Below are 13,113 nucleotides of genomic sequence, written 5' to 3'. Positions count from 1 at the left end.
GACCGACAAAAAAAAAAAAAAAGAGTAGGATAACTTAATTTGTTCAATAAACACTTATAATCTAGACAATATAATTAAGCCCTTGATCCTAAACAAGACATAATCCCTGTCATTCTCAAGGAAAAGGTTAAAGTCTTGTAAGGAAGACAGTTAAAAATAGGTATCCACAGAGATGTTTTAAGAGTTACAACACAGCTGGGTGCAGTGGCACCCACCTGTAATTCTAGCTACTCAGAAGGCAGAGATCAAGGTATCCTAGAAAAAAACTTTTGAGATTTGCCATCTCAATAAAAAGTTTCCCATCTTAATAAAAAGCTAGGCACAGGACTTCACACTTCTCATCCTAGCTACATGAGAACTATAAACAGGAGGATCACAGTCCAGGCCTACCCAAGCAAAAAGTGATGCCTTATTCAGAAAATAGAAGCAAAAAGGTATAGGGGGCATCATGGCTCAAGTAGTAGAGTACTTATCTAGCGTGTGTATAGGCCCTGAGTACAAATCTAAGTACCACAAAGAAATAAAAAAAGATTTACAAGACAGACGCAAATATATAATGGTATAGACAAACATAAGTGGAGGACCTCGCCTTAGTCCTATCTAAATGTAAGGCTGGCTATTTTAAATCCTAAGAATAGGAGCCTACTAAAACAAATCAACTATATGCCAAAAGGCTTGGGAAGGCTGAAATTTAGTATGGTGGCAACACTCTATTAAAAGTTGAAATACTAGGGTCTGAGAAGGTGGCTCAGTGGTAGAGTGCTTGCCTTGCATGCATGAGGCCCTGGGTTCGATTCCTCAGCACTACATAAGCAGAGCAAGCCGGAAGTGGGACTGAGGCTCAAGTGATAGAGTGCTAGCCTTGAGCTGAAGAGCTGAGGGACAGTGCCCAGCACCAGAGTTCAGGCCCCACGACCAGAAAAAAAAAAAAAAGTTGAAATACTAAATACACCATACTAAAAGTTGAAAAGCAAATGAACAGGAAGCCAGGTATGATGGCATACACCTATAATCCCAGCAGTCAGAGGCTGAGACAAGAGGATCAAGAGTTAAGGTTTCAGCTATATAGCAAGACCATGTCAAGAAGGGAAAAGGAAAGGAATGAGAAAGAAAGCTCAGGGAAAGAAGGAATACAGAAGGGGAAGAGGGAAGAAAAGGATAGGAAAAAAAGGAAACAAAATATTAGGAAGATGGCTTAAAAAAAAAGGCAGTACAACTCAGTGATTAATACACGTGTAAGATAACAACACTGCTTAATAAACAATGACAGCTGCTATTATTATTACTACTACTACTACTACTACTACTAACTGAATCAAGTAACTTTTGAAGTCATATTAGTCCTAAGAGTCATTTTTGGGACATTTAAACTTGCTCCAAGGAGTCCTTTCCTATTATATGTCAAGCTATCCTACAGAGCTTGGTTCTTTTTAAATTCATAGACTACAAAAGAACTGCTCATCTGGGCTCCACTGGACACCATACATAACATGAGATGGTCTCACAAACAAGCTTCCATGGCTAAGTAAGGCTGATAACACTACATAATATCTATTCTCCTCCTCCTTAAAGGGTCATATGGCACATGAGCACAAAGGCTCTTTTCCCTTCTTGACATAGTCTTGCTATGTAGCTCAGACTGACCTTAACTCTTGATCCTCTTGTCATAGCCTCTGACTGCCAGGATTATAAATGCATACCTGGCTTCCTGTTCATTTACTTTTCAACAACTGTTGAGTAAAGAAATACATTTCCAGCCAGGCATTCGTGGCTTACAGGATTTTTATAGGGCAGTGTAAGGTGTCTGGTCACTGCTAGCTAATAGGGTTTAAATGGGGATTGCTCAAGAGGGAACAAGAGTTAGAGCAGTGAAGGAAGCTTGTGGAAGGACACCTGTTTACAGAAGCAGAAATGGCTGGTTATCGCTTGCTCAAGCAGGGCTTTTAAAATGTATTCTGGGGCTGAACACTGGTGGTTCATGCCTGTAATCCTAGCTACTCAAGAAGCAGATTGGTAGAGGGCTAGCCTTGAGCTGAAGAGCTGAGGGACAGCACTCAGGCCCAGAGTTCAAGCCCCACAACCGACAAAAAAAAAAAAAAAAAATTAAAGAAGCAGAGATGTGAGGATTGTGGTTCAAAGCCAGCCCAGAAAGACCGTGAGACTCTTATCTCCAATTAACCACCAGAAACCAGCAGCTGAGACAAGTTCATCTATGTCTTTCTCCCAGTGTAAGAATCTTCCCATTCAAAGGCAAACAGTGGTTGGCTAGCTGGAGCCACACAGAAGCAGAAAAAAAACATCCTTCAAATCTAAACAGGTAAACTACTTTGCTTGTGGTAGTAGAAAGCTCAGCAGAGTAAACAGGATGGCACTGCTGACAGCTCATAGGTCCTACGACAGGTCAGTAGTCTTTTCTTCCTGCCTTCTTGACAGGCAACTGTGGGATGTTCCATAAATGTCATTCAATCAGTATTCTTGCATCCTTAACGTTGCTCCAAGTGGGCCTGAATCCCAAGATATGTTTCCCTCTGCACTGGATATTGTCTCTGCCCAACAGGAAAAGCAGACAGCACCAGGTTTGAGATCTACCATTATGGGTGCATGGTGGCAAGCCAGACCTAGATGGTGGGCAGAGGGGAGAGCTCCTCAACCCAGACATCAGTAATCTCCAACATGCAGGTGGGCTTCACCAGGTCCCACTCCTCCTGGTGGTGGAGTTGCCATTTATCTTCTGTTAGCACAGGCACTGCCATGATGAAGGTGTTTGGTTCTCTCAATGTAAGGCTTATGCCTGCCCGCTACCCCTTAGGCCCCATGAAGGTGACTTGGGCTCCAAGTTTTGTTAGTACTTCTCTTTCCAGCAGGGGAATTGGGCATTCTGGCATATCCAAGAATTCATGAGTTACCATGTGTCCTCCTAGCTGGCATGTCCAGGGTCAACAGAACTGCCAGGTAGTTAGGATGACGGTAGCACTGACTATGACCCTGAGCTTAGTAAGTGGGATCAAAGGTCTGGTGACCACGGAATGTTCCAACACCTGTACCTGCCATAAGTCACTGATGGGCCTCCTACTTTCATTTTGACCAAGGTCTCTCTGGGACCTGTTAGTAAGGAGCTGGATCTTCCCAATCTGACTCGATTCCAGCTATACCAGTGAGGTTCTAGGTCCCTCATTCCTGTTGCCATTTTGTCTTCTTCCCTAAAGCAATTTTGTTAGGTCCTCGTGTTGATCCCTTACAGTGAGGAATTCATTCTTCCAGGTGCCTGTCTCCTTGCAATACACACATTGGTCATGTTAGAGAAGGGTCCTTCTATTGGGTCTCCCCTTTGGTGGTGGGGCTGGCAGCTTGGTCAGGTCTGGTCTTCTCAGTGCTGCAGCCAATAACCTTGGATTTCATTCTTCTATTGACTTCCCACTTGGCCTCATAGTTTCAATTTACAAAAACCTTGTTTGCCTTTTCTACCAGTTAGGTGGTATTCATCCTAGGTAAGTCTTCAAGTTTCTATAGTTTCCAGAAACTACAGAATATGATTGGCCATGTAGAATGTATTGATCATTCACTGGTTTTCTGGTACTTCTGAGTCAAAAAGAGTGTACACCCAGAAGGCCTTACACAGTCTCTAATAGAAGTCAGTTGGTGACTCCTCTAATTTCTGGACTGCTATGGTTTTGGACTTGTGGTTGGCTTCTTAGCTCCCATGTAGGAGGGCAGTGTGATAGAGGTAGAGGGCACCTCATCCATCTGCTGTATTGATGTCCCAGGCAAGCTGAGCATTGGGAGACACCTCTGTCACTCAAGCCTTGGCATCGAGGGTTCCTGCCTGGGTTCCTTCAAACCAGTGGCAAGCTTCCGTCAGGACTTCATCGTCACTGTTCCATGTTGAAGAATGTCAGAAGGATCTGGTAGCAATCATCTCAAGTAAACTGGTAGGTCTGGAATATGAACTCTAGGTGGTCAATCATAGCCTGGGGCTTCTCTGAATATGACAGGGTATGATTTCTCAAGTTTAGAAGGTCAGTGGTAAGTAAAGGATAGAGCACCTGTGCTGGACCATGCCATCAGCACTGATCTGCTGTGGTCCCTGCAATTCCCAAAGAGGCATCTGAAGGGCTATGGTCAGAGGGGCTGGTGCTTGGTATGAGCAAAGGCACTGGCTCATGCAGACTTGGGCTTTGGGACGGGGGAGGCTTGGGAAGCCATCCAGGTTGGGATGCTGTTGAAGGGTTGAGGGGGGCTCAATGAAGGCAGCGGGATGTCAGTATTAGTGGCTCTGTGGCATTATGCTCTGGGGGCATACAGCAGGGCATAAGTGGTTCATCTTCTGGGTCCCCTTGCAAAACAGACTTTGGTCTTTGGGATTCTTTGTCTGGGTCATAAAAACTGTGCTCTGTCCCTTTTCATTGGCACAGAACTGGACCCAGTGGGGAACAAGGTCTAGGCTATCAGGAGCCAGGGTTAATACAGGGAAATTGATCTGGGAGTCCAGGGGTTCCTATTAAAACCTGATGGATAGCCCTGACAGTAGGTACCTCCAGGGTACCTATAGAGGGCCACCTAATCCCCAAAGCAGGCCATTCCAATTCACATCACATGCACTATTTTCCTAGAGACATTCTGGTCCCACAGACTGCAGAAAATCCCTTTCTGACATGTTAAAGCATATACTCTAGGACTGTAGGTTTTGAAAAACTTCTGCCATGGTGGTCAAAAGTACTCCCTATGTCCTACTCTATGTGTCTTCCCCTACCTCCTTGCAGCAATAGCACAAAGACAAGATTGGATGCCCCTTCAGAGAAGAAACCAATCAGATGTCTGCATGGCCATATCCAGAAGGAGCTCAGGTGCCTCTTGGCATCAATGGTAGGATCAGCCTGTGACTCTGGATAGGAATGCTCCAACAACACCTTAAGCTATAGGAGAATCACAATGGGATAGCAGAACAGACCTATCCAGATGCCACAGCTTTTGGCCATGGATCCAGAAACAGGCACAAGCAAAGTCAGGCCTCATTCACATGCACATTCACCCATAAGAGGTTATTACAGTTCCACCCCCATTTGGAAGTCCCTGGCCACTGGAATTCTTTTCAGAATTTCCTGGGTAATGATCAAACTCCCTTTGATGGGACCCAAAGACTAACTTTCCCTGGGGGCTTACTGAGACAAGTTGCCAGGCAAGTTGGTCCACTTCTTGGAGTCCAACTAGGGCAAGACTACCCAGAGGGTTGGAACTCCAGGGTGAAGGAGGATCCAGAATACCATCAGATGGAGTGTCTCCTCTTTCAATCCAGAGTCCCTTTCTACTCCTGAGCAGTTGGGCCAGAAGGATTAGAATCTCTCTGGGACTGAACTGGGATTGTGGCTTAGCAGGAGAGTGCTTGCCTAGCATGAATGAAGCCCTAGGTTCAATTCCTTAGTGCCACATAAACAGAAAAACTGGAAGTGGCACTGCTGTGTCTCAAGTGATAGAGTGCTAGCCTTGAGCAAAAGAAGCACAGGGACAGTGCCCAGGCCCTGAGTTCAAGCCCCAGGACTGGCAAAAAAAAAAAAAATTTCACTGGGACCTCCAGAGATGTTGCAGAAAGATAGACTAGAGTGAAACCAAGCTACACTCAGAGAAGTAGAAGTCTGGCTTATTTGCAGACCCACATGAGCTCACGCTGGAACTTCTGGGTCCCAAGTAGCAGTGTTACAGGGTTTTTATAGGGCAGTACAAGGGGTCAGGTCACAAGGGCTACTAATAGGTAGGTTTAAATTAAAGGTTGCTTAAGTGGGAACAGGGGATAGGGCAATGAGAAGCTTGTGGGAAGTCTATTTACAGAAGCAGAAATGGCTGGTTATCGCTAGCCAAAGTGGGGCTTTTGAAATGGGTCCTAGGTTTATCACTGGTACAACTAGTAACTTCCTGTCTTCTGGGCCTGCTGACCTTCGCTTGTTTTGAATAATTTTTCCTGTTCAAGGGCATATACTTAATTTACTAGCTCTTTTGGTTTTCAAATAGACACAATATGCTAGTGTTGGAGGAAGGTTTTCCTAATACTGGGCAAAGACTCTTCCTTCAGAACCCCGGACAATTTATGGCTTCTGAGTTTAGAGATAACAATAATTAGGTATTGTGAAAAACCTTCAAAACTCCTATTTTTTAAGCCTATGACATGACACAAAATAAATTCTACCCTAGTATCATTTCTTAGGAGTTATCCTATTCCTCCTCTTTCCACTCTCAAGAACTATGTTTCAAACCCATGAACTAACTACTTAAGGAACAGGCTATCCTGGAATCCTTATTTTTAAGGATACAGATCTACTCTAACTGGTGACTATCCATTTAAAGAGGACACATTTATATACCTTAAACATGAAGGGGCTGGGAAGGTGGCTCAGTGGTAGAGTGCTTGCCTTGTATGCCTGAGGCCTTGGGTTCGATTCCTCAGCACCACATAAGCAAAAAGAAAAAAAACCTGAAGTGGCTCTGTGGCTCAAGTGGTAGAGTGCTAGCCTTCAGCTGAAGAGCTGAGGGACAGCGCCCAGGCCAAAAGTTCAGGCCCCACGACCGGACCCAAATAAATAAATAAATAAACATGAAGATTCAAATTTAAACCTAGATTGAAAATATTCAAATGCAAAGGTTAAACTATTTCATCTCTCACTCTAAACTGCAACTGAAGGTCTATCCATGAGAAAGTTCTGACTTTCTAAAAAGCAACAATGGATTTAGAACTAATCTGTGGAGATTGGGAAGTCTCAAAATGGAAATATATACCCCATACTGAAAACAGGTTTAGGTGCTGCCTCATTGTACCAGGCACAACACTGCTACAACACAAAGTGTGAAAAGGGGCCACACATCTTGCAACCTGGCAAGAATTTTTCAGCCAGAGATTTCTTCCAGCTTACTTCAAAGAAAACATTGCCCAGGTAACTACAGTTCACATACACCAAACTAAGTTATACTGCAACTGACAATTTCTACAGTTAGAAAAACTAAACTACTATATGCAAATCTCTCCTTCTGGATAGAAGGATAATACTGGTGGTTCTAAAAATTTTTTTGGTGGGGGGGAGAGGCAGGTATCAGTCGTGGGCTTGAATTCAGGGCCTGGGCATTGTCCCTGAGCCTCTCCGTGCTGAAGGCTAGAGCTCTATCACCTGAGCCACAGCTCACTTCTGGTTTTTGAGTGGCTAACTGGAGATAAAGAGTCTCACAGGGACTTTTCTGCCCAGTCTGACTTCAAACTGCAATCCTCAGATCTGTCTCCTGAGAAGCTAGGATTACAGGTGTGAGCCACCCGCACCCAACTTGGTTGTTCTAATTTTAAAAGGCACTGCTTTTAGCAAATATGAAAAAGCTTTCATTTCATCAACATCATTATCAATCAGCAAATGGAGATTAACAGATCATGAGACAACTGTTCCCTGAAACAAACCATCCTACTAACTTGGGAGTTTAAAAGTTTAAGACTGACTTTTTCATTGGCCAACTGAAAATCAGTTCCTAAGACACAATAGCATAACTAAATTAGGTTATTTCTTTCATTTCAATGGGGAAATCTTGATGCATGTAACAGCAGGTAATTGCAAAAGATCTTCTCTGGCAGTCAGAACAGATTTTATGCTGTTCCAAACAGAAAATATGTGTTCTCTCATCTATTAGGTCCACTCAGTAATAGGTACCTACCACACACTACTGTATTCATGTGTTAGGTAGGTATTATTGCCTCTACATAGGTTTAAGAAACTAAGGCGGGGCTGGGAAGGTGGCTCAGTGGTAGAGCGCTTGTCTTGCATGCATGAGGCCCTGGGTTCAATTCCTCAGTACCACATAAGAAAAAAGAAAAAAGCTGGAAGTGGCGCTGTGGCTCAAGTGGTAGAGCGCTAGCCTTAAGCTGAAGAGCTGAAGGACAGCGCCCAGGCCCAGAGTTCAGGCCCCACAACCTGACCCAAAAAAGAAAGAAACTAAGGCACAGACAGAAAATACTCCGGCACATACACAAGGCAAATGCCCTGAAGAGACAGAACTCCTTCTTAGTTTTGATTACAAAACAGAAACCACCCCTCCCAAAGGCACTTTGTGGTCAAAGTTTTTGACATCCATTTCCTCCCGCAATTCACCTACTTGAATTATGTTGGGTGCTTTGAGTCTCTGTGGGCAAACACTCAAATGACCTGTAACCTTCCTAACTTGTTGCAGTTCATACATGAAAAACTGAGTAAACAATAAAAAGACATCAAATAACTCACAATCAGTTTCCTCTGAGAACAAGAAATAAAATTTAACAACTTGCTGGCTAAAGAATATTCTTCCTCAATTTTACATATGCCTGAGGCTAGAGTAAACCTCAAGGTTATCTGTAATCCTAATAATGTTCTCTGCCTTTATCACTCTGGTAGCCTCTAGAGGTAACTTTGTTAGTCACCTCTGGCAATACACGCCTTAATCCTAAGACTTGGGAGGATCACAAATTGGAGGTGATGTACTCTCTAAGAACCACCCTTGTCACAACAGACACGAAAACAAAGAATTGTCTCAACAAGGCAAAATTTACAAAAATCAGTAAGAAAGCTCACAGGGGCAGGCAGGCTGCTCCCTATTTATCTCTAACACAACAGGCTTACCCCTCTGCTTTGATTGATTGGACTCAGGTTCACAACCTGTTCGTGATTAGCTAGTTTGAAGAGGGTAAGGTGCATTTATATAAGGTGATCATTAAAAGACTTAGAAAAAAGATGAACAGTACTCAAAGCATAACCACATTCTCAGTTTCTTGAACAATCTGAGGTATGTCTTCTGAGACGTGTCAATTCTAGCTTGGAACAAGTTAAAGCCTTATTATTTCAAAAATACTTCCTTATTATCCCAAAGCAGTTATTTTCCTTTCTTTACTTGCTGACACTGTCTCAGCAGGATAAACAAAAAGAGCTAAGCCACCAGGTCAAAGCAATCCACTTTGATAGAAAAGAAGCCTTTTCTCACAGAGGTCAGCATGACTACTTGTAATCCTAGCTATTTAGGAGGTGGGAAATAAGGAGGAATAAGATTTAAGAACAAATAGGGTGCTGATAGTTCATGCCTGTAATCCTAGCTACTCAGGTGGCTGAGATCCGATGATAGATATTCAAAGCCAGCTGTGGCGGAAAGGTCTGTGAGACTCCATCTTCAATTAACCAGCAAATGGTAGGCTAGAAGCATGGTTCCTTACCATCTAGTTTCCCTGTGTCACCAGGTGCACACCATTTCACCCAGTCACTGTGCTTCCCCTGGAGCTAGAATAATAGGCTCAACATTGCACCAAGCCATTCATTGGCTGAGATGGAGTCTCATCAACTTTAATGCCCAGGCTGGCCTCAAACCATAGGACACCATGCATAAGTAAAAAAGCTAAGTGAGACCCTTCCAGCATACACACATACACCAAAAAAAAAAAAAAGCCAGCCCAAGCAAAAACTTAGACCTCCATCTCAACCAGTATTTTTTAACAGTATGTGGTGGTACATGCCTGCCACCCAGCTACATGAGAAGCATAAATAGGAAATATAAACAGGGAGATCTTGGTCCAATTGGCCTAGACATAAATGTGAGATCCTACTGCACAAGGGCCTAAATTCAAACTCCAGTATCACAAGAAAGAAAGAGAGAGAGGGAGGGAGGGAAGAAAAAAAGAAAGAAAGAGAGAGAGAGAGGGAGGGAGGGAAGGAGGGAAGGAAGGAAGGGAAGGAAGGGAAGGAAGGAAAGGAAGGGAAGGAAGTTTTTCCCTCCCATCCTCATCCACAAGTTGTATAGTTCATTTTCAACAGTGTCTACTGAGTACCATTACTGCATTTTTCTACCCTTTGTCCCTCTATTTCTCTGCCCCTTTTATCCTCCCAAGACAGCTAAAGACAAAAAAGTAAACAAAACGACAAAGAAAAAATCTTCTTGTTTCCATTTCCTGGAGTTTGCTTTTTACTGGTTATTTTCCAGGTCACTCTACCTAGAAAATAACCAATCCTTACCATCTTTTTTCCCTGTGTCACCAGGTGCACACCATTTCACCCAGTCACTGTGCTTCCCCTGGAGCTACAATAATAGGTTCAACATTGCACCAAGCCATTCATTCGCAGAGATGGAGTCTCATAAACTTTAGTGCCCAGGCTGGCCTCAAACCATAATCTCCTGACCTCTACCTCCCAAGTAGTAAGGATTACAAGCTTGAGTGACCATGCCTGGACACTTAATAAACAACACTCATTCAGGCCTTGCTGGCTCACACCTGCCTATAATATTAGCCACTCCCGAGGTTGGTATTTGATTATCACAATTTAAATCTAGCCCAAGCAGATAAGTCCTTGCCACTCTTACCTCCAATTAACCACCAAAATGCCACAAATGGATCAAAGTGGTAGTGCACTAGCCTTGAGCACAAAAGCTGAAGAATAGAGCCCAGACCTGATTTCAAGCCCCAAGAGCAAAAGAAAGAAACAAAGGAAAAAGAAATAAGATAGTCTACTTGGAATGCCATGTACCTGAGGGATGGCTCAAGTGACAGAGTACCACTAGCACAAGACTGAATTCAAAATGCCAGTACTGCCAAATTAAAAAAAAAAAAAAAAAAAAAGCCAGGTGCCAGTGGCTCACACCTATAATCCTAGCTACTCAGGAGGCTGAGATCTGAGGATCGCAGCTCAAAGCCAGCCTGGGCAGGAAAGTCTGTAAGACTCTTATCTCCAATAAACCACCAGAAAACCAGAAGGAGTCTGTGGCACAAGTGGTAGAGCACTAGCCTTGAGCTGAAGAGCTGAGGGACAGCGCCCAGGCCCAGAGTTCAAGCCCCATGACCGACAAAAAACAAAAACAAAAAACAGGAGACAGTCCCTTAGAAACAAGCTCTCTGGGAATTTGACTAGAAGACTTACATTCAAAGTTTAGGTAGAACTATGTGCTTTGGCACTAGGAAATAGGTTTCAATTCCAGCTTAAGTACTTACTGAGAGAAACTGGACATGTATCTGCAATTCTCATTCTCTACTAACTTCCCCTTTACTCTTGAAATTGAGTTGCATATTCACATAAGTGACCAAATTTTGAAAAACACAGCTGTTTCTTGAAATTGTTATGAAAATGTAAGTGCAACATCTATCTAAAGCTAAAAAGAACCATTTAAAGACTAGAAAAAGAAGTTTACAACAAATGTTTCCACGAACCCCAAATCTTGAGGAGGAGCAAATGTATACCAATACAAGCAACAGTTCAATGGAAAAGGAATGAGCCCCTTAACAAGCCAACTCTAACAAACTTGACTGAAACAAAAGCTTTTTGAAATAGGAACCAGAAAGTGTTGATAAATCCTCTTCAGGCAAGATGCAAGATGGTATGCATTGGTTTATTTTATTTGGGGGGGGGGGCGAGGGGGGGGTTACATAATCAAAGTTCAAAGTACAGGACTGAGAACATTGCTCAGATGGTACAGAACCTTGCCTAGCAAGGATGAGGTCTTCAGTTCAATCCCCAGGACCAAAAAGAATTGAATACATATGAGAATTTCTTTAGGCATATATAAAAGGAAAAAAAACAAGATCCATAATCCCTGGTTAGCTCTTCCTCCTAAGGGGGAAAAGAACAATATCCACTAACAGTCAAGTACATAAACAGAGCTGGAAAATACAGCACTGACCTATATGTATCCTTCCTAGAACAGAAAACTTTCATTCACATATCAAAACTGGGATGGTCTTAAGATCCAAGATCTCTAACTGCTCTTGACATATATCTCAAGTATGCAAACTTTCCCCAAAATGCTAGAAAGTCTGCATCAGATTTTCTCACTTATAGCTGATAGTACTTAACACTGTGCTTAAGCTTGGCACCAGTCACTACGACCCAGCACTCGTGGACCAAACAGTATCTAGAATCCCTCTCTCCCCAATTACCTGGATCCTAGCATCATATCCCAGGTGTGGTAAGTGGACTCCAGGGCTCTGTCAAAACCTATGGGTTTTTTTTGTTTTGGGTTTTTTTGTCTGTTTTTGAAGCTCACACTCTACCACAAAATCCCTAATCTGTTTTGGTCCCTGGAGCTCAAATGCCCTTCTCTTCCCATATCCAGTACTACAACCAGAGATTTCAGAATCACTACAAATGAGGTGACACTCCATGCCTGCCACCCCTTGATCTGGAAATCCTTTCTCCATCCTTAAATCAGGTGCCAGGATTTCCACGCCTGGGAGGAACCTCAGAGTCTTGCATGTCCCTATCCTGTACATATATGTACCAGGGAGAGCGCCTCTAGGATTAGAAGCACACCCCACTGCAGGCCATTACCCAGGTCACCGCCAAAGGGCCTGCCAGGCCACCACCCTCTCCTGGGATTTCCAGCTTCGCCTCCAGCCTCCTCCTCACGCCTCCACCACAAGTGCCATGACCCCCACTAACTACCCCAACCCAAGCCCGGCCCGTCCCCACAGCAGCCCATCCAGCATCACCCCCAAGGCCGCAGCCGTCGCGACCAATAAGGTGTCAGGTCCGCGGCCTCCCCGCCACCGACCAATCACGAGCGAGCCCCCCCGCCATCGCCTTCCGCCAATGGGAGAAAGCCCGCGGGCCCGGTCGACCAGGCGCACCGGCCCCGGGAGCGCGGCGGCGGCGGCGGAGGCGACTGAGGAGGGCTCGGCGACAACACAACATGGCGGCAGCAGTGCGGAGCGAACTGCAGCGGCGGCCGCGGAGGGAAGTGAGGTCTCCGCCAAAGGCGGGAAACGCTTCCCCTCCCCTCCCCCCGCCGCGCCCCCTTCGCCCTCCGTCCCCAAGCTCCCGCGCACTCACACCTCAGCTCCGGGGTCTAGGGAGGAGCAGGAGCCGCCCCCGCTCTCCTGCGGTGTCCGGCAGCGCAGAGGCCCGGGCACGGCCGAGGGGCGGGGAAGCGTGTGTCACGGAGAACGGAGCGCGCGGAGTGGGGTCACAAACAAGATGGCGGCCACGCCGTTCGCACCGTCTCTCCTCTCCCCTCCCCCTCCCCGGGCTCCTTGACTTCCAGTATTGTGTGGTGCGCAGAAGCTGAGTGGCCCGAGGTCTCGCGAGAATTGGGGAGGAACGACTGTAGGCCGGAGTGAAAGGATTGCTTTGAGTCTCCTGGCTC

The 13,113-nt window shown here is 44.9% G+C and overlaps 1 protein-coding gene across 1 annotated transcript in view; it reads right to left on the bottom strand.

Moving 5' to 3' along the window:
* The window catches only part of Nfyc (nuclear transcription factor Y subunit gamma), a 78,975-nt gene extending 66,091 nt beyond the window's left edge, over window positions 1-12,884 (bottom strand). Inside the window, exon 1 of the mRNA XM_042675950.1 lies at window positions 12,803-12,884. The gene's annotated coding sequence lies outside the window, so the exon portion shown is untranslated. The remainder of the gene's footprint in view (window positions 1-12,802) is intronic.
* Between the last annotated feature and the right edge of the window lie 229 nt (window positions 12,885-13,113).

Source organism: Dipodomys spectabilis, unplaced genomic scaffold (genome assembly GCF_019054845.1).
Source record: "Dipodomys spectabilis isolate Male_0828 unplaced genomic scaffold, ASM1905484v1 ptg000002l, whole genome shotgun sequence".
In the NCBI taxonomy this organism is placed as follows: Eukaryota; Metazoa; Chordata; class Mammalia; order Rodentia; family Heteromyidae; genus Dipodomys; species Dipodomys spectabilis.
This window is presented reverse-complemented; position numbering and strand designations above follow the sequence as displayed.